Source organism: Ananas comosus, unplaced genomic scaffold (genome assembly GCF_001540865.1).
Source record: "Ananas comosus cultivar F153 unplaced genomic scaffold, ASM154086v1, whole genome shotgun sequence".
NCBI classification, from domain to species: Eukaryota; Viridiplantae; Streptophyta; class Magnoliopsida; order Poales; family Bromeliaceae; genus Ananas; species Ananas comosus.
The window spans coordinates 1791-23606 of record NW_017890621.1 but is presented as its reverse complement, the minus strand read 5'-3'; the positions used below and the strand labels follow the sequence as shown (position 1 = coordinate 23606).

Here is a 21816-nt window from a genome sequence, read left to right as displayed (position 1 = left end):
CCCCCCAGTGAGCAGTGTTGAGGCAGCCTGAGGCAACCGGTCCCTGGCAGGCGAGACCGGTCCCCGAGCGCGTCTTCGCAGTGAGAGACCGGTCCCGCGCAGGGAGAGACCGGTTCCCGAACGCTGGTTTTTCGGGTTCGCAGCGAGAGACCGATCCCTGCTGGGGAGAGACCGGTCCCTCTGGGCGAAAACTACCCAGACTGGGCTGATGCAATATTAGATTTTTGAGGGACCTCCTGGGATTTTGTTACAATAGAGGGTCTATATGACCCCTCCACCCTCTCTTCTCCTCATTTCTTTCCTCTCAACTCCCTCCACACCTTTGGTAGAAGAGAAGAAGAAGAAGGAGAAGGAGAAGAAGGAAAGAAGAAGAAGAAGATTGAGAGCTATTAGAGGACTTGGAGCATCTTCCTCATCCCCTCTTCTTCCTTGGTGCTTGAAGGCTTGGACTTAGAGCTTGCAAAGGAGAAGATCTTCACCCTTTGAGCTTGGATTGAAGCTTCTTTGAGGTTGGTAGCCCTTTCTCTCCATCTAGACCTTGGATTTGAGGTTTTATTGTATTGGAACCCTAGAATGAGGATTTAGGGTTGATTTTGGGGCTTTTTGATCTAGGACTTTTGGGGCTAGATTGATTGGATTAGAACCTTCCTTGGGCTTGGATTGGAAGGGTTCTAGCTCTCTTTTGGAGCTTTGGAAGAGATTTCTACTCTTGAGGTGAGTTTTGCCCCTTTTTGCTCCTAGGTTAATGTTTGTTGTTATAGGATGGTCGTAATGCCCTCGTATCTCTTCGCTGATTACTTTTAGGGTATTTTGAGACTCGGGGACAACTTGGTTCGGCGAGACGAGGCCACGCGACGGTCTTCGTTGTTGACCTAGCTACATAGGAGAAATCTATATATGCTAATGCTCCTAATAATGAAAAGCAGTCACATTCATCCTAATTGTAAGTATTATGATTTTACGAATGCTTAAAAATGCATATGTTACATATATGAATTTTGGACCTCTATGTAGTAGAGAGTGCTTGGAGATCTATGTTCATTTTAGCATTATTTATCAGGGCTTAGTCGATGCTTCCTATAGTGTGGAATGATTCGTTATTCATGGCATTTAAACTTAAGTTAGCTTTGACTATGAAAGACGACAAAAAACGCATTCAGAGTATGTGAATAGTGACTAAATGTCATCACAGGGGCATTGGGTCGGGCCAACTAGAAACTGTGGATAGGGCCATTGAGGGATTTGGAAAAACATGTTGAACATTTAAGTTCCTTAGTTCATTAAGGGCACAGCGAGCCAATGTTGAAACTTCACATGTGAACTTCAAACTACGTCTTCGGGATCAGTACTATACCATGTTAGAGACGTGAGGATGTGGATATTAAAACTTGACTTTGCTTGCTTGCATTTGTGCTCATATCGCACATGTATGTGAGAGGTCGCTCACTACAAGCCGGCAACCCGAGTTTACCTACAGCGACTTATGTTCGCCTCGTGCGTAATTGACAACTACGGCCGAGGGACAGACACATTCAGGTAGGGAGTCGGCTACACAGCACTTAAGCGCCAAGCGGGACTACCTTGGGTAGGCCCCTAATTGGAAATAGAAATCGACACGGTTTGAGAATGAATGATCACTACTAGATAGGCTTAGTAGTTGGATACATTGACATGCTTTTAGCATAGTGTGAGACATGTAGTATACTTGGTTGCCATGATAGAATTTCTACATCATGTATTGACAAAGATTAACAACACTAAACTAGTGCCATTAGACTTAATTGTAATGATAGAGTAGATGTACATTTTGGTTGACATCATGCTTACTTGAGACACAGTAGACTAGTATTTCAATTATGCTTTCTTTCAGCAGTTTATTTACATGCTCCTTATTATTATTATTATTATCGTTACCTACCCTTGTTTTTGGGGCCTAGTGGAGCAGGAGCTGAGGTCAGTAATTGCTCACTGGGAACTATGAATTATAGTTCTCACGCCCTCTTTTTCTCGATGTTTTTCAGAGCCTTCCACTCAGGGTGAGGCCAGGGACCGCGGGAAGGGAGTTGCTTCGAGCTAGCTTCCTTCGAGGACGATTTGCTAGGTGGTCTACCTCTCGTTGTATTTTATTTTGGAGAGGTTGAGAGTTTTACCAGTGTACTAGAGACCACCATTTTTGTATTAGAGGCTGATACTGTATAACTTATGTTTACTTTTATGTATTAGTCATGTTCTCTTACTATTGGTGTAGATGTTAGAACTTTATTCGCTCTGATATCATTAGTTGCTAGTTATCTTACTTCTTTCTTCTGTTCCACCTCTTGCTTTTACTTCCGCTTTTGTTGTAGACGCCTTATATGTGTTGACATATGGCGGGTCTGGACACGCTACCGGGAGGGCCTCCGCCGGTCCCGGGGCGTGACATGGGGGAGTGCCATTCCGAAGCAGTCGAACTGCTTTCTATGTCTAAGTACTAATGTCGATCAATTACATATTGCGATATAGCATTATAGGGTGTTAAATGTAATTGTACATATCTTTGCATGCTAGTGATAGTTTGGTTTGCGGATACAATGAATGAGACCCTAGTATGCATGAGTGGAATACTATGAAATAGTTCGCCCTATATGTGACGAATATGTCTATGTGAATAAGAACCTAGTGTATTGGAAACTAGTGTATTAAGAACTTGTCAAGAGAACGAGTGGCATCTAGTAAACAGTGAACCCAGAACGAGTGGCACCTAGTTGGTATTGAACTTGAGAACTTTAGTGTGGTTGAGACCCTATGAGGTTGAGCAGATGAATACCTGATGTTATAGTGACACCAATTTCAGTTGGTTAGGGTGTTCCCCGTTTACGAGATTGGATCGAGCTCACTTAGCCTGTCTGCACCTGTGGAGGTAGCTCCTCACAGGTAGTGCACTCCGGAGTTTGGCACGCGAGAGGGCCAGTGTAGTGCCCTTGGACCAGCGTAGTGTTCGCAGGCGGTCTCGGGGTAGGTGAATAGCTAGCCACCTCCCTTATGAGACTTAGAGACGTGAGACTGTGAGCGAGCCTTGCGTTCGCCGAGAGATTGGGTAATCAGATGAATGACCTTGTTATTGAACATGGTAGCATGATAGCCAGCCTTCTTACTATGAGTTCCATGCATGCATCATATTGGATTGAGGCATTGATAGATTCTAGTTCATAGATGTTTACTACTGTTAATACTTTTGGTTTTATATGCCTATCTATCTGCATATCTATCTGTGCCTGCTTAGACCTAGTGGGGAGATCGGCGGAGTCGGCGGCCGAACTCACTGGGAACTATTCGTAGTTCTCACTCCACCATGTTACAGGTCCGAGTTCGAGCGCCCCCGGTGAGGATCGCGGCAAGGGCGTAGCGCCCTAGTGGTACGAGTAGAGGTTTACTTCCTTATGCATTAGATACACCCTGTACCTATTTTGAGAGTAGATTGATGTATAGGGTAAGGTTTTGAGTGGATTGTATGTATTGTACAGGTTTGGAAGAATGTAAGATGTAATAATTGTATAAAGTTCAATGAGTTAATAGTTAAGTACATCTCTCTTTTATCACTTGTATGCTTTACATGTGTTGCTTGCTCTTGATTAATAAGCACTGTTTGTGCTCTCGTGGTTGTTGAATGATTGTGTATGTATTCAAGTTATTTCCTGGGAACTTGTTGTACACAATCTTGTTGTTGGAGCCTTGGGCGGGCAAGAGAAGTGCTGTCCGTCCGGCGGTTCGTCCGCCGCACTCGAACCGTGCCAAATTGGTAGCGATCTCGGGGCGGGGGGGCGTGACAGAATGAATTTCATCTTGGAATAGAATTGCACTAATAATGCAATCTCTTAAAGAGTTTTGACTTTTGAGAATAAGCTGATGATTGAGAATTCCGTTGTTCACTATTAAGATATGATAATTCTTTGGAACTCGAGACATGTACCAGGTGTAACTATTAAACCCTATTGAAAATAGTACCATTGGAATTCTTCTTATCAAATGAATGATTGAACCCCCTTCATTTGAGTATGATGAGGAGGGTTGGATTTTATCCTCGAATCATTGGAAAAGTTGAAATGGAACTTCATCCATTAAAATCATGGATTTCATGGATGAAAGAAGAGCTTTTTTATTGTGAGAAAATAATATGAACTCATGAACAATAATGGAATGGATTTCCCACCATTTTTAGATGATATTGAACGAGGATTCAGTTCTAGTTTCACGGACGAAACTTCTATTTAGGAGGGGTGAATATAATATACTGAATCTTAAGCCTATTGGCAAGTTCGAGGGTTGGATTGGCTTTCGGGACTGGTCTATGATTCTTGAAAGACTGTTGAAAGGTTTTGGCAAGTTACTGAAGTAAGATAGTAACTGGAATTGAAAAAGTGCATCGCAAATGCATTATCAATTGCAATGCTCTGAATTTGATCAATTGCGAAGTTCGAATGTGGGGAATGATAAGCAGAACTACCCTACATCTTCTAAAGGGCTTGGACAAGTTTTTGGACAAGTTAGAGAAGTAGTGGAATGGCTGGAAGTAAGAAAGTGCATTTCTGGCGAAATTCTGCATTGTGTACCGGTACAACCATCATCGTGTACCGGTACACAGTGGCAGATACGTGGCTGCAAGGCTGTTTTGGTAATTTTGCATCTAATCCTTATCTATATCAGGCCAACACGACTCCTGGAGCTTCATAGATAATGCTAGGGCTCAGAGAAGCAGCTTTGCACCTCTCTTACTCTCTCTCTCTAGGATTTTTCTCTCTCTATATAGAAATCGAAGATTTAGCTCGATTTCTTTGCATAGCGCGTTCTTCGCTGTTTGCGAGTGTCGCAGAGCCTTTGTGGACGAGTGAGAGAGTATTTTGGAAGGTTTTTCTTGTAAGATATGGATCCCGAGGATCTAAAAGGTAAGTAACACCTAGAGGGAGGTGAATAGGTGTAAAAACGGCAAACTCAAAAATCTCGATGCAAATAAAACAAAATAGCGAAAAATAAAATAGCACACCGAGAATTTAACATGGGAAAACTCCAAACCGGAGTGAAAAACCCACGGGACCGATCACGCGAAGAAAGTCCACTAAGAAAACTTGAGTACAAGTGATTTTGACAAAAATACACGACTCAATTTACCGATTTCTTGTTGATGTTGATCTTCGCCGGTTCTCGATCGATAGGAATCCACCAATCGACCTCGTCGCAACTCCTCGCAGCATCAACGCCACAACTCCTCGAAGCGTCCACCAAATCCTCGGCTACACGCGAAATCCACGCGCCGAATCTCCTTCCGGAGTTTGTAGAATCGAAGATTTGTGGTGATTTATGCCTTAGAATCCCATAAGCTATGAGGGTCCGTCTTATAAACAAACATCAACTTAATTCTCGAATAAGATCTCGAGTAAAATCAAAGAACCAAGTCGATTGTTGATTTTTCGAAACTTGTTATGTGAATAGAAGCATTGAAACGGAAAAACAAGTTTCTAGGGTTTAGAATCAGTAAATGTTCAAAGCCTCTAACTTTTAGATGACCCCCATGGCTTATTTATATGTTTAGAAGACTTAGAAGTAGACTAGGATTGCAAAAAGTCCTTTTTTAAAAAAACTGTGTCGTCTTCAGAGACCGGTCCTCTCAGAGACCGGTCCTCTCGAGGAGACCGGTCTGTGAGAGACCGGTCTCTCAAGTGAGGAACCGGTCCCTCGCTGCGTGACCAAAATCACAACGTTTGGGAACCGGTCTCTCAAGCTTGAGATCGGTCCCTCGATGCGTGACAGAATTACCAAGGTTCGGGAACCGGTCTCTCATCTCAGGGGACCGGTTGCATCAAAACTCACGCAGTGAGGACCTTAGGGGAACCGGTCTCTTGAACTCAGGGGCCGGTCCCAGAACACAAAAAAGTTCAGTAAAATAGTTTTAAAGCAATCTAAGCCTTCTGAACTTATTCTAATTAAGTATCTTCACCACAAATAATCTTTTCTTCATACCTTAAGTGCCGAACTTTACGAATGAATCTTTATTCTTCAATTTGAATCTTTTCTTCAAAAACTTCCGCGATCAACTCTTCAAGACTCCATTCAACATTACGAAATTCGCCAACCTAAAAAATCCTTAACAATCTCCCCCTTTGGCGATTTCGTGACAAAATATACTACAATGCTTGTACACAACTCAGAAATAATAAAAAGAAGATCATCGCAATCACCAAATGATAATCTCCAGCATGATCGATCCAATAAAAAAAAATTACAATTTTCATAACCTTAATACAGACTCTATGACTTGGACATGGAGTCTTGAAGTCTTGAATTAATCCTGCAAAAATATTCTTAAAACGAAAATCAAGATTCAAGTATACATATCAAGATCAAACATAAAGGTCAAAATAGTACCAAGTCATAGTTCATAGTCAAGCACCTAAGCAAACATCTAAACTAAATTTACACAACTAACACAACTATGCAAAATGCACAAAAAACATCAAATCTAAACTAAATGCTTCATCATCATCAAGAGCCATCAAAAGCCATCCATTATATCATCTCCCCCTTTTTGTCAGAAAGCGCCAAAAAGACAAAAGGAGGAACCCCGCAACATCTAATCTGAAGCATCCCCTGGGGGTAAATCTGCTCGGGAACACCCTAACTTGTCAAAAATCATATTTAGTAATCGCTTCATCTTGCTCACATCCTTCCGTATCGCAGCTTGCTCTGCAGACAGTTTCTGAAGCTCCTCAGATAAACGTTGTTGCTCACGATACACAGAGGAAACTGAGATATCTTCCTCGGAAATGTCCATAGAAGGACGTGAAGAAGTAGCAGTAGCAGGAGGTGGAGCAGCAGGAGGGGAAGAAGAGCGCTGAGACGGGGTACGAAGCTGCACCGAGGACTTCACAAATGTCCTTTCATTGATCCGACCCAAGCTGTGCTCGTACGATGTGGAACGAACATCCACTTCATGAAACCCGGCATGCAAATAGTGTTCACGACACGGTTCCAATCGCGAAGTGAGTTGAACCCGGCCTGCAGATACTCTACTCCGTCAGTCCTTGCTTCCATCTCTAGCACAGACGCTATAGTATCGGGAGTGATTGATAACTCAACACCACGTACGGAAGTAGTGAAGACGTACGGGCCGCTGTCGGAATCACTCAAGTGACCTGCTCTCATATAGAATTCTCGAATCAGCTCTAAACAAAAACCAGTTTGTTCCGGAAAATCACAAATCTGATGAAGAATTCCTTTTTCAAATAAATCCTGAAATCCCGGCACACAGCTAATGATACTGGCAACTCCAATATCGTGCTCACCAATACAATGCTTCGACGAGTACATTGACCGTCGAGCAGATGGAACATCCTGTAGACTGTGACGCGGAGGCTCAGAATCTGGTTCTCGAATTTCAACACCACCAGACTTGCGACGACCGGTATGTTCAGATGCCTTTCCTTTTCCTTTGTCCTGAGCTTTGCCTTTCCCTTTTTCATTGCCTTTTCCTTTGCCTCTTCCTTTTCTTGTATCCTTTTCCTTAGCTAACACCTCTGGAGACAAAGCCTCCCAGTCCGGCTCGTCCTCCTCAGATTCATCACCTGGGGCATATTCACTCCCTTCATCTTCCGGTTGATGCTCAACCGGCCGTTTAGCCGAGGAGTGCTGTCGTTTACTACCGCGACCACCCCCAGCCATTAGGACCACAAGTACAAGAATCCACGAGTACATTTTGAAAAATCACCTGTTAAACATAATGAATTTTACATATGAAACAATTTTTATTTTTTATACCAAAAATTTGCAACAAATTGATATATAAATGCTAGATAATCCTAGAGGCCTTAAGATCATGAAAAACATGAACAAATCATGCACCAAAATCAGCCAAAAATAAATTTTCCACAGAAATTTGCAAAATAAAATTTTGATCATGAAAAAACTATAAAATGAACCAAAAGATGAAGAAATGCAAGAAAAGATGAAACAACAGTTCTAAGAATAAGATCGAAGCATAAAAGTGTATAATCAGCAAGATCTCTAGAACAATCATCAAAAAATCTGAATCAAAACATATTTTTGGAGTATATGACATAAAAGCAACAAGATCCGAAAATCATACTTAAAATCAGTGCAAACCAAGGAAGAACGTGAAGAAACTTTGATCTGGAGACAAGAGAAGCGCAAGGGAGGAAAGCAGGAGAAAAGAAACGCGTACAAAATAGATCGTGCGAAAAAACCTTTATCGGGTCTGGCGGAGGGACCGGTCTCTCCTGCCTGGGACCGGTCTCTCCTGCCTGGGACCGGTCCTAGAGCCTGAATTTGTAAAAAAAAATTTAAATAGAAGCCCGAAAAATCCAGAAAAATTATAAGTCATTCCACAATGTGCAATCAACACAAATAACCAATTTCCATCCTCAAAAACTTTAAATAAAATTTCATAAATAGATTTTGAAAAGTCAATTTCAAGGATATTCAATTTGGCAAAATTGTTGACCCGAAAATCAATGACAATTCTAGATACATATAAATAAAATTCTACACATCATTCAAGGTCTAGGAATTAATTGTATCGTTCTATCATTATATTTGTTAAAGAAAATGTATAAATAATTCTCAGAATCGTGAAATCAAAATAATATGTTCAAATTGAGTTATGCACAATATTCAAGACAGGAGTGGCTCTTTGAGTATCTTTTTTTTATTAACATTCCACCTTATATCACCTATGAGATGTATAGCTCTTTGAGCATTTTTCTTTTTATCTCTGAAAGGTACTTTCCTTTTGTCTTATAGAGATACTTTAATCAACATGTGGTAGTTGCACACACTGACCGGACAAACGGGGTGGTAGCTCTTTCCTCCATGTGGTGGTAGTTTTCACACTCCCAGCAGGGATGTAACTCTTTCCACATCTTGAATTTCAGAAACTTTCATAACCAAAATCGGAAAGACTCCCCCTAAATTAGTGCAACCCTCAAGTCAAAAATATTATTTCAATTTCAAAAACAGAGAAAGAGTTATTCATCTTAAAACTCATAATCAAACAAACAATAGCAACATTCAAAGTTTGAAGCATGAGGTGTTGAATTTGATTCAGTATGCTAAACAGAATTTCAATGATTTGATCGTTCAAAAATTATGACAATATAAAACAATCTTGACAGTGATCAATCAAAAATTAAATATGAAATAATTAAAGTTACGGACCGATTCATCTCCCAAAAGTAGCAACATTATTCAAGAAATTCAATCATCTCTCAAGCATAATCAGGAAATACCGAAAATCATGCAAAAAAACAAAATGCAACATGCACATGATCTATGGCTCAATAGAATATATCTAGATTGAAGGATTCATACCAATCGCTTTTCTTAAATGCAGAAAACGTTTTTGATCCAAACGTTTGGTTAAAATATCTGCAAGTTGATTTTCAGTCGAAATATATTCAAGTTGTAGGATGTTTGATTCAACCAGTTCTCTTAAAAAGTGATATCTTAGTTCAATATGTTTTGTCCGTGAATGTAAAACAGGATTTTTAGAAATATTAATTGCACTTGTGTTGTCACAAAGAATAGTAAGAGTGGTAGAAGGGATCCGATAGTCGCTTAGTAAACTCTTCATCCAGATCAATTGAGTAGAGCAACTCCCGGCCGCAATATATTCAGCTTCTGCAGTTGAAAGTGCAATACAGTTTTGCTTCTTACTGTGCCAAGCAACCACAGTGTCCAATGTAAAAACAAGCTCCACTAGTACTTTTCCGATCATCTGCAGAGCCTGCCCAGTCAGCATCTGAGTAGCCGATTAGATCAAGAGATGTTCCCATAGGATACCAGAGACCATACACAGTTGTACCTTTAATGTATCGAATGATTCTTTTAACTGCTTTCAGATGTACTTCCTTAGGGTTAGCTTGATAACGAGCACAAATTCCAACACTAAAAGCAATATCTGGTCTGCTCGCAGTCAAGTACAATAGGCTACCAATCATGCTTCTGTATTGTTTCTCATCCACGCTCTGTCCTTCCAAACTCAACCCAAGTTCTTTGTTGCTTGTACCCATTGGAGTGTCAAAATCCTTTGCATTGTCCAATCCAAATTTCTTAACCAACTTTTTCGCATATTTAGATTGACACAAGTGAATTCCATCTTTAGTTTGCTTAACTTGAAATCCGAGAAAATAATTAAGCTCCCCCATCATCGACATCTCAAACTCGCTTGTCATTAATTTTGCAAAATCACTGGCATCCTTATCTTTAGTTGCTCTAAAGACTATGTCATCGACATAAATTTGTGCCACAATGAAATCATTCTTTAAGTGTTTTACAAAGAGAGTTCTATCTGCTCCCCCTCGGTTGTAGCCCTTTTCCAAAAGATATTTTGTCAAGCGTTCGTACCATGCTCGTGGAGCCTGTTTTAGTCCATAAAGTGCCTTTTTCAGTCAAAAAACATGATTTGAAAATTTTGAGTCTATAAAACCTTTTGGTTGTTCAACATAAACTCCCTCTTTTAAAAATCCATTTAGAAATGCACTTTTAACATCCATTTGAAAAAGAGTGATTTTAAAATGACAGGCAATCGCGAACAGAATACGAATTGATTCAAGATGGGCAACCGGGGCGAATGTTTCATCAAAGTCTATTCCCTTAATTTGTGAGTACCCCTGAGCAAAAAGTCTCGCTTTGTTCCGAACAATAGTACCGTCCTCATTTTTCTTATTCTTAAAGATCCATTTGGTACCTATTATGTGTTGTTGCGCAGGACGTGACACTAATTCTCATACATCATTGCGGACAAATTGACCAAGTTCTTCTTGCATGACATTTATCCAATATTCATCACGTAGAGCTTCATCGATATTCTTTGGCTCGATCAAAGAAACATAACATGCAAATTCACATTGTAGCTGACTTCTTGTTCACACACCAACATTAGGATCCCCAATTACATTTGATAAAGGATGATCTCTCGACTCTGTCAGGGGTGTAGTCTCAGGAGATATGCTTGGGATTTCAGATGAGGTGTTTTGAGGCTCAGATGAATCATTTGAAGCAATATTTTCAGAAGATGCAATGGAATTATCAAGTGCAAAGACATCATCATTCACAGAAAATACAAACGGAGAATCATTATCATCATCATTCATCAAGGAGTTAGAAGAGCCATTCATCTAAACTTATTCTACTTAAGTATCTTCACCATAAATGATCTTTTCTTCATACCATAAGTGTCAAACTTTACGAATGAATCTTTGTTCTTCAATTTGAATCTTTTCTTCAAAAACTTCCGCGATCAACTTTTCAAGATTCCATTCAACATTACGAAATTCGCCAACCTATAAAATCCTTAACATTTCGCAGCTCTGAACCAGTAGGCTGCTGGTTGGAGGCTTGAGAAGGTAATCGACTCAACTAGTTCTTAATCGATACTCTAATGGTCGAGTCAAGAGTTGAGTTTGGTTTTTGCTGTTCCCAGCTGAGAGAAAAGAGGATTTGCTGCTGTAGCAGGGTCAAATATTGTGGCTTAACTCAGTTGGGGCTGAGTTAATAATCTAAGAAGGTAAACTACTTCCTTTCTTTATTGTTTGGGCACGGAATTGAAGATAAAAGGCTGATTTTGGGATCTTTGTTCGCAGCAGGTTTTCGAATTAATTTGAGCTAAATCAGTGACCTTGGGGGCTGGTTTAGAAGGTGTTTCAACCAGAGATAAGTAGAAATTTCAGTTAGAAAACTGATTTCGCAAGATTTGGGCTATGTTGACTCGTATACAAGTATATTGATGTTGTTTTGGTGTGGTTCGCAGCGAGAGTGCAACCGACTTTTGGATTATCTTTGGTTGGCATAAANTAAGCAGGAATTTGTATTAGAAACCTAATTTCACAAGGATTCGACTATAGTAGCTTGTATATAAGCTTATTGATGTCGTTTCGGTATTGTTCGCAGCGAGAGCGCAACCGACCTTTGGGTCATCTTTGGTGGACATCAAAGAGCCTTTAGAGGCTAAACTTGAGGTATTAAACTGAACACCAAACAGGGAATTAAGCCACAAATCAGTATAATTGAGGAAATTGCCGAAATTAGACTTTTAGTCGTAATTTCAATACGATTTTTGTTGTTAATTCGTAGCGGGCTTAAGACCCAATTGTAATGCATTTTAGGACACATTTGAGTTGGTTTTAAGACGAGCATTGGGAGCCTTTACCGAAAGTGAAGTGTCCATCTGAGAAGCTGGAATACCCGGATCGCTTAGCTACGTGAACTCGACAAAAGGCGTCATTTATCGGTGGGTCGGACCTTCCCGAAATGGGTGAATTCCCTCTATGTCTCCTTTGACATCTGAGTCGAAGTTACTACATATTCATGTGAATATATGTATAGTTCAAGGCATTGAGACATGCATTAATGTCTAGATCATATTGAATATGATAGCATCTTTAAACAGTAACGGAAGATTCTTGACTTGTCCACTCTACATGATCACATGTTAAAGTACTATGTATTCATGATACTAGTAGTTTGCATATACAATTTAGCTTGATGTTATCCAAAAGGATATAATGGTAGATTCGTGAATGTACCATTTAGTTCAGTTGAACAGCAAAGGGAATGATGTACTTAGAATCAACTATGCAATTTTTATGTGGCAAGTATATTGGCTAAACTTTGAATATATCATGTAGACGCATTTGCTTGAGTATACATTCATAATTGTAGAATGAATGGTATAAAGATCATGTGAAGAATCTTCTATCGCTTCTCTTATCTGCTTACCTTACCCAGTTAGTTTCTACTTTCACATGATAAATTCATATTATGGTATATGTTCTAGTAAGTAACTAGAATTTAGTATGATGGCATATTTTGAATGATATACAACTGAATATAATCTAGTAAATAACTAGATTAGGATATGATAAAATGCTTGCATAGTCAAGTAGATGTAATTGCATAGTATGTATTTACCCCAAGTAGTGGAGGTTTATATTGGACTACAGGATATGTGCCATAAGTTTTGAATAGGACATTAGTAAACCACTTTCCTTATGTATAAGGAGTAGTGAGAGATTTTGAGTGACTGACCAGGTATAACCTGATAGAATCACTAGTATGATGTAAAGCTTAAACTTGTCAAGTTATACTAGCTATTGGTAGAATCATGTCAACAAGTGTTGATAGTGACTTATGATTGGGCACTACAGTGTCGACCTTGGGTCGAGTTGAGATTCCATGTCAGAGACATGATGCTGTTGAGATATTTGTGCCATGGATTATAGCTTGCATGCCATTACGCTCTTTCGCACACGCTTGCGGGGGTCGCGCCCCCCAAGCCAGCACTCCGGAGTAGCTTAGCGACAGATACTCGCTTATGTACGAAGTGAGCGCCGAAGTGGAATGCCATGGGGAGTGTATACTACCACGGGGCTATTAGGCATGGCGCGGCTTTGAACTTACCTTGCGTAAGTCTGTTGGAAATTGGGTTATGATAAGTATTTTAACCTTAGCTGGACATAGTAGTAAAGTTACTTTATGTCTTTGGTCAAGTTAACTTATTGATGAACATGCTAGAAAGTTGACATCTAAAGTAAGCTTAGTAATGAATAACCTAGAAGTTGACGTCGTGATTGGTTAGTAATACAATGACAGTATGTTTCATTATTGCTAACGTAGAAGGTTATTACATGATATTATCGGTAATTTCAGTAAAATGCATTATCATGCATACAATCTGGGATATGCCTAGTTAATTGTCAATTAATATGAATGATAGAATCTATCATGATAACTAATACCTGCAGCCTGTTGATATTTATTTATTGTTGAGCAAATAGCATGAGTAGTTTACTTTCATACCTGTTGCATTTAGTTGCTTCTTTATCGCGATTTACTCATGCAACAGTTGACCTAGTGGTGTACTTCGCCACTCTCGGCGGCTTACCCACTGGGAACTATTGTTTAATAGTTCTCACACCCTTTTTGTTGTTGTTTTTTCAGAGCCTTCCACAGCGGGAAAGGCTAGGGTTCCTGGCGAGGGGTCGGCGGCTAGCTAGAGCCTTCTTGACGTTAAATAGACGATCTTTACCAGTTTATGTAGATTAGTTCAGTGATGTATATTAAGATCATGTGAATTGTATTTTGTTCTTATTTACTGTAATAAGGTTTTGGATTGTATAAATTTAAACTTTTAAGTTTTTGCTCTGATTACCTGGTTAGAATCGAATTCTTTTACTATACTATTTGTAGACGCCTGGTGTATACTTGAGTTGTGGTGTACACGGCGGGTCTGTGCACGCGACTGGTGAGCTTTCGCTGAAATCCAGAGCGTGACAATATACTTTACCAGGTCGGTTTTGCATACTACCACACCTCAGTTAGTAAAATATAATACCTTAGTTTTGTACAAGCATAGTACAATGCCAGGCACAGTTTTTCAATAGCCGAGTATCGTTTCTCAGTATCTAATAACCGTCGGTTTAAGTAATAAATGGCATGTTCTTCCTTTTCTTCATTTTCTTGGGCTAATAAACACCCAAGATTTTTCTCTGCAGCCGAAATGTATAATTTCATCGGCTGTCCTTGCTTAGGAGGCATGAGAATCGGAGGATTTGATAAATATTTTTTTATACTTTCAAATGCTCCTTGTTGTTCCTCCGTCCAAACAAATTCTTCCCTACTTTTCAGCCGAAGCAATGGAGTAAAAACTCCTATTCTACCGGCCAAATTGGATATGAATTGCCTTAAATAATTGATCTTTCCCAATAAGCTTTGCAACTCTTTTTTGCTTTTTGGAGGTGGCAATTCTAATATAGCCTTTGCCTTATACTTATCGATTTCGATTCCCTTCCTATGTACCAAAAATCTTAAGAAATTTCTTGCTGAAACTCCAAAGGCACACTTCAAGGGATTCATCTTTAACTTATATTTTCTCATCCTCTCAAAGGCGAGCTTTAAATCAACCCAGTGTTCGGCTTGTGATTTGGATTTTACAACTATATCATTGATGTAAACTTCCAACATTTTGCCGATTAAATCATGAAATATAAAATTCATTGCTCTTTGATAAGTAGCTCCGGCATTCTTCAAGCCGAATGGCATGACTACCCATTCAAAGGTTCCAATAGACCCTGGGCATCTAAAAGCCGTTTTAGCTACATCATCCTCAGTAATATAAATTTGATTGTACCCAGCATGTCCGTCCATAAATGACAGGATTTCATTACCAGCAGCCGAATCTACTAACATATCGGCTATTGGCATTGGATATTCATCTTTTGGCGTAGCTAAGTTTAAGTTCCTAAAATCGATGCAAACTCTAAGTTTACCATTCTTTTACCGTACTGGAACTATATTAGATACCCAATCAACATAACGGGCTGCTCTAATAAAATCGGCCTTCAACAGATTTTCGATTTCATTCTTAATTTGGAGTACAATACTCGGCTCTAACCTACGACCCGGCTGTTTATAAGGCTTGAATCCCTTTTTAATGGGTAGCCTATGCTCTACTATTTCTCGACTTAACCCTGGCATTTCTTCATAACTCCAGGCGAATCAGTCCTTGTATTCCTCCAGCAATTCTTTCAGCTCCTCCTGTTGTTGAGCCGAAATCTTAGCAGTAATGTAAGTCGGTCGCTTGTCTTCCTCGAACCCAAGTTCACCTCGATTAGTGGATCTTGTGTCTCCAATTTCTTTTCACCAACTTTGATAGGCGATTCTTCTAAGTTCAACTTGTTGGTTCGCCTGTTTGCTTTATCCAATATACCTTCATCGGCTTCTTCTGCCGATTTCATCACCTCTTGTGAATCGGTTTTAGCAGCCGATTTCATCATTTCACCATTCGCCTTTTCGGCCTTTTTGTTGTTCACCACCTCTTCGGCCTTTTGGGCCGAATTTATCACATAGCCAATCTTGTCGATCGGCTCTTCTAGCCGAAGTTCCTCTAAAACTTCGGTTCTTGGTCATTTGCATTCCATTTTAACCATTTTGGTGGCTCCTCGGCTGCCACCAAAGCTCCTTTATCTCTAGAGAGAATCAACTGGACTCCTTCTTCTGTAACTCTTACAAAGAAAATTTGATCCGGATCCGCGTTGGCCCAATTAATGTGGCCGACCTCCTCGATATTGATGTCTACCATTTGGGGCTGTCCTTCGGCCCGAATTTTTTCAATTTTCTCCCCAATCCACTGAATAATTTCCCGTGGAGGGTGGAAGGCACGCATTCATTCGCGTGAATCCAATTGCGCCAGAGTAGTAGGTTATATTGACTATCTGCATCAACCACAAAGAATGCAATTCGTAATGTTTTAGAACCTACCGTGATCTCGGTTGTGGGCACTCCTCGAGCTTGTTGACCACTTCTAGTGAAGTCGGTCATGATCGTGTCAGTGGGCTTCAACTCATCTTCATCCTTGCCCAACTTTTTGAAGAATGAAGTGGGCATGACATTGACCATTGCTCTGCCATCTATCATGACTCGGCCTACCGGCCGACCTTCGATTAAGGCCCTAATGAATAATGGCCTCACGAACCTCGTTTGCATAACCGATGGTTTCTCAAAAACCACTGCATCAGCTAGTTTAGTGTCTTCTAATTGTAATTGGGCCACGGTGAGCCCAAACTCTTCTTCTTCTATGAATTCCTTGTATTCTGTATGCTCTGCTTTAAAAGATTGAGACAAAGTATACACCATGTTGACGTCGGCTGATCCCTCATCAGCCGATTTTCCTTGGATTCTCTGCTTTTTCTCCTCAGACTCTTTGGCCATCTCGGCCGAAGAGTCACTTTCCATCCGAGCCTCTCTCTCCTTAGGAGGCCATCTTTCTCTTTTGATGATTGTTTCAAGGGAGGCTATTTTGTCCTCTAACTCCCTCCTTGTCATCTTTTCTTCATGTTCGGCCGATATTGGCCGTTCAATCTTTGATTTTAACCACGGGGTAGGCGATGAACCGCCTGCCTCATGATCATTTCGCATCGGGCGGAAAGGGTGTGGGGATTCATCAGGTCGTCTCCATACGTTCAACCTTATCCCTTTCGCCTCATCATGTTGTTGTCTTACCTGGGCTAGCGTCCTTTGCTACCGACGCTTTTGTGTTTTAGTTAACATCGGCCCCTGCCATCTGGCCGATGGTTTTACTTCGACTTCGTGCCATTTGTCTACCGGCACATTTGCCGGTACCTTCACCGTTCTTAAATAATTTTTTAAGATTTCTCTTCTCTCCCAAGGTCTCGGCCAGGGCTGAATGCCAAGCTCATTAACCAATCTTCGACCAAGGAATTCTATGTCTCCCTCAGTCATTTTTTCGAACTTCGGTTCTGGTCTGGGCCTGGCTTGATGCTGCCAGTGCGGCCGATACCCAGGAAACCTTTGTTTTGAGCAGAATGGTTTTTCTGGATAATTCCATTGGCTATGACGTTCACCTCGTCGGTTGTGGTAGTAGTCATGCAGAACTTTCTGCACTAACAAATCCTTTTTATGTTGAACCGAATCGACTTCCTGCTCTGTTTCGTTGGAGGCTTCATCTGAGCCATCCTCTTCTTGGTCATCTCCTTCTGGAATGTCGTCCCATTCCTCAGGGAATGCCATCAGTTCATTCCATTCGTTGCCTCTCTTCTTGTCGTTGATGATGACTTCCCAATCTTTTTTCGTCATTTCAGCTTTACACCTTATGCAAAGCCGAAGGTTTCTTTTGGCATGTGCCACGTTATCTGCGGTCGTCTTGTCCGCAGTCTCCTTTCCTTTAGCATTCACCATATTAACCTGTAAAGGAAACGAATTTTTGTCAATTTCATTATTTTCATTTTCCTGGTTGGCTAAAATGAGCCGACCCTCGTCTATTTCTTCTTGGATCTGCCTTTTTGCAGTCGCTTTTCCTTTTCCTTTCATAATCACCACGTTGACCTATGATGAAAAATGGTTCTTATCAATTTCCATATTTTTAATTTCATGGTCGGCAAAGATGAGCCGACCTTCGTTTATTTTTTTTTAAATTTGCCTCTTGAAGGTAGTGCATTCATTTGTTTTATGGCTCCATGAGTGGTGCCATTTGCAATATCTCCTACGTTTCAATTCTTCTACGGGAGGTATCGTTTGACCCTCCTGTAGTTGAATCCTTCCATCTTTTAACAACTGATCAAAGATAAGATCGGTCTTTGACACATAAAACGAATAAGTATATGCCAAAACCTGCGCTTTTGCTTCGCGCGATTTAGCGGGTTTTAACAAAGTGAACTTATATGGTTGACGGTTTTTTACCATCTCTGCAGCACATACTTCGGCCTCATCAGCCGAATCCTCATTCTCTTCAGACGAATTCGATTCCTTATGAACCGAAGACTCCTCAAGGAAAGAGACATTTTTCTCCTTTCCCTTGTTCTATTCCCTATTTCGGCTCCATCTGGGCTGATCTTCATTGTTACCCTTTTGAAATTGCTCATATTGGGCAACTCGAATTCCTAAATCGAAGATATTTGGAAAAAACTTGTCTTCAAAATGATCTTTAATTTTAAAATGTAAGTCGTTAAATGCCATTTTGGCAAATTCCTACTTTGGCATTCTCACAAAACAACGGCTCTGAGCCGTCTTCAGATATTCATCAACCGATTCGCCTGTTCTCTGTTTGAACTGAGCCAAATCGGCAACCGATAATTCCGGTTCCATTCTGTAAAATTGTTCATGGAATTTTTCTTCCAATTCGTCCCAATCTCGGACAGAATTACCCGGTAAACTCGTGTACCAAATAAAAGTTGTTTTTGTTAACGAGGTGTTAAATAATCTTAATTTTAAAAATGGATCCGCCGCGGCTTCTCGGCATTGTGCCGTGAACCGAGCAACGTGTTCGACCATGCCCTTCGGTCTCATCAGCAGAAAACTTATCAAATTTAGGCATTTTCCAATTTGCCGGATATGGATGTTCTGCGTCTATATTCGCAGGGTAGGGTGATCTAAATACAGGCCGCATTGCCGGCCTTGCGCCTGCTCCGAACGTATTTTGGATGGCTTCTTCAATTTGTGCATATATCTCATTATTAATCCCCTGCAAAGGGACTTGTGCTGGTGCTCGGTTCGGTCCCTGTGGTAGACCGAGGTTTTGTACCATGGGGTTAACTCCTTGTGCATTCGGAGCCTGCCCCCTAGCCCCTACATTCTGGGGCTGGTACGCTGCTACTGGTGGAGGAGGTGGTAACCCCCAGGCTATCTCTGGCTGTTGACGGGCATTAACGACAACCGGTCTATAAGCTGCCTGATATGGTGCCCCCTGATTTTGGGGCTATCCATTTACCGGGGTTACGGGATTCTGTAACACCGGCGCCATCATAGGCGTTTGTAAGCCTACTACTGGCTGATCATTCCGAGTCAACAATTGCCCTATTCAGGCAATGTTCTTATTAGAGGCCGTGACTGCGGCCAATCCTGCATCTAATCATGCAGTACTTACATGACTATTTTGGTCCAAAACTTGCAGGACCCGAGTCATTTGCCCAAGCGCTTGAGCCAAACTAGGCTCTTGCTGGCCGGATTGGCCGCTAGTTTCACCTTCAGCAGGCAAAACCCCTTGCCGTTCGGCAACATTTTCTGAATTGTTGTGTTGTTCGCTCCCAGAATTTCTAGGAACGGCCCTATTACGTAGATTCATGGCGTTATCATCAGCCATAATTTATATAAAATGTGAATTTACCTTAAAATGTGTCCCACTGGGCGTGCCAAAAATTATTGGTAGCCGAATTTCCCGACCCTTGACCCAGTCAAAGATACTCTTCGGGAAGTGCGTCGGGTTGAGGAACGGCTGCGGATAGTGACCCTTGAAGTTTGCGCTCTTCGACAGATCAAGCGATTCGACTGACGAGGGATCGAGCCAGCCGGGTTCGAAAACCACTACTATCTGTTCGGTTCGGCTGGTATGAGCCGAATGTACAGAGCAGACCGAAAACGAGGCCGGAAGAAGAGTCGAATGGCTAAAGCAACACGAGATTGGGTCGGCATGAAGAGCCGAAATGACTTTCTATTGATTGACTGATGGGAAATACAAGGACGGATATGTAGTTTACAACGGAGTGATGCCCGTGGGGCAGACAGACTCCAGAGTTCTACTTAGCGAACTACTCCTAAAAAGAAAGCAGTAAAATTACAGGTAGACTACTCCTAAAAAATGCAGAAAATTGCGAGAAAATAAGGGTGGTCTTTTGTTCATAGGAAAAAAGACCCTTTTTTAGGGCATTATCACTACAACAAATAAGGTTTGTTCCAACAGTTTTTTAGCCAGCAGTTAAGCTAACTGCTGCTAAAACTATATTATACCAGTATTTTTTTTATTTTTTTCGTAACATTTAATAAACCACTGGTATAGTAGTAATAATTTTTAATGGTATAAATAATATTGGGCCTATTTTATTAGCTGGTTTTATCAATTGGGCCAACAATTGGGCTAACATTGGGTTTGAATAATATTGTGAATAAACAGAGCTCACCTCTCTCTCTCTCTCTCCCTCTCTCTCTCTCTTTCTCTTCCTCTCTTTCCTTACAAGCTCCACCACGAGCGATCTCCACCACGAGCTTGAGCCGCTTCGAGAGATTGGGATTTTCGACGATTTCACCCTCAATCGCCTTCTCCGGGCGATTTCTCACTTGGATCTATCCAGAGATTCGTCTTCCTCTCTTTCCCTTTTTCAAATCAGAGATCGATCTCCACCACAAGCTCGAGCTGCTTCGAGAGATTGGGATTTCCGACAATTTCGCCCTCAATCGCCTTCTCCGGGCGATTTCTCACTTGGATCTACCCAGAGATTGGTCTTCCTCTCTTTTCCTTTTTCAAATAAGAGATCGATCTCTTGTGAAGTGTGAACTCTTGAAACAGGTTAGTAAGGATTAGGGAGACTCTGTCGCACTATATTCTGTATTTGTTTTGCTTCCTGAATTAGGATTCTGACTGATAATCTAGTGATACTTAGTTTATAAATAAATCTTACAACACTATGCAAATTATGCATGTTAATAGTTGAATTTTATTGTGACTGCATATTATACTCATCTCTTTCTTATTCATATGACTTAAATTATACTTATCTGTTTGTTATGAGCACTACAGAACTTTTATATAGTATTAGGTGTTGTTTGAAGATTTTGCAGTTTATTGATTTTGTTTCTTTATATTCCAATTAAGTATTTAGATATTTCCAATTTCAGCATTTTTGTATGTTTTCGCATTATGCTCTGAATGATAGCTTCTTCTGACTTTTTCAAATGATAGCATTTTGTATATTTCCAATTAAATGTGGAAGTTAATTAGTTGAAGAGACTTAGTTAGATGCGGATATTATATATAATATGACTATCTCATTAATTATTGAATAATTGAAGTCTCTACATTCCTTGCACTCTACAACCACTAATTGTCTCCAAAATAATGTTCTAGATAGTGTGAAATGGAGATTTGGAGAAATGGCGAATTCAATGTGGTTTACGTACTTCGGACTTTGTCTTAATGGATTGAGCTTTTATTTTATTTTTGGAGAAAAGATTGAGTTTTCTATTCTATTTTATTAGCTGAAAAAAAAAGAGGAGATCCCATTCGATTACTCACAAGAACTCAAAGGCGTCAAAGAAATCTAGGAGAAGATGATGCAGAACTAAGGCTATTGGGATCAAATTTTTATGTTTTCTGAGGTTGTCCTTAAATTTTTGCTCTTTTAGGTATAGCACCACCCTTCAGTAATGGTCGGATTGATTTTTTGTGCTAGTGCCTACAAATTTGGCACAATAGTTTTCAAATTGCTAGATTGCTTTTGACTACTTTTGACTCCTTTTCGGTGAGTTCAAATCAAAATCTGT

General features: G+C 40.5%; 1 long non-coding RNA gene across 1 annotated transcript; it reads left to right on the top strand.

Annotated features, from left to right (window-relative positions):
• Positions 1–11347: 11347 nt before the first annotated feature.
• LOC109703975 lies at positions 11348–11814 on the top strand. Its single transcript, XR_002214088.1, has 3 exons — positions 11348–11393; positions 11471–11554; positions 11634–11814. It is a non-coding gene; the product is annotated as an uncharacterized LOC109703975 (long non-coding RNA).
• The last annotated feature ends 10002 nt before the right edge of the window (positions 11815–21816 follow it).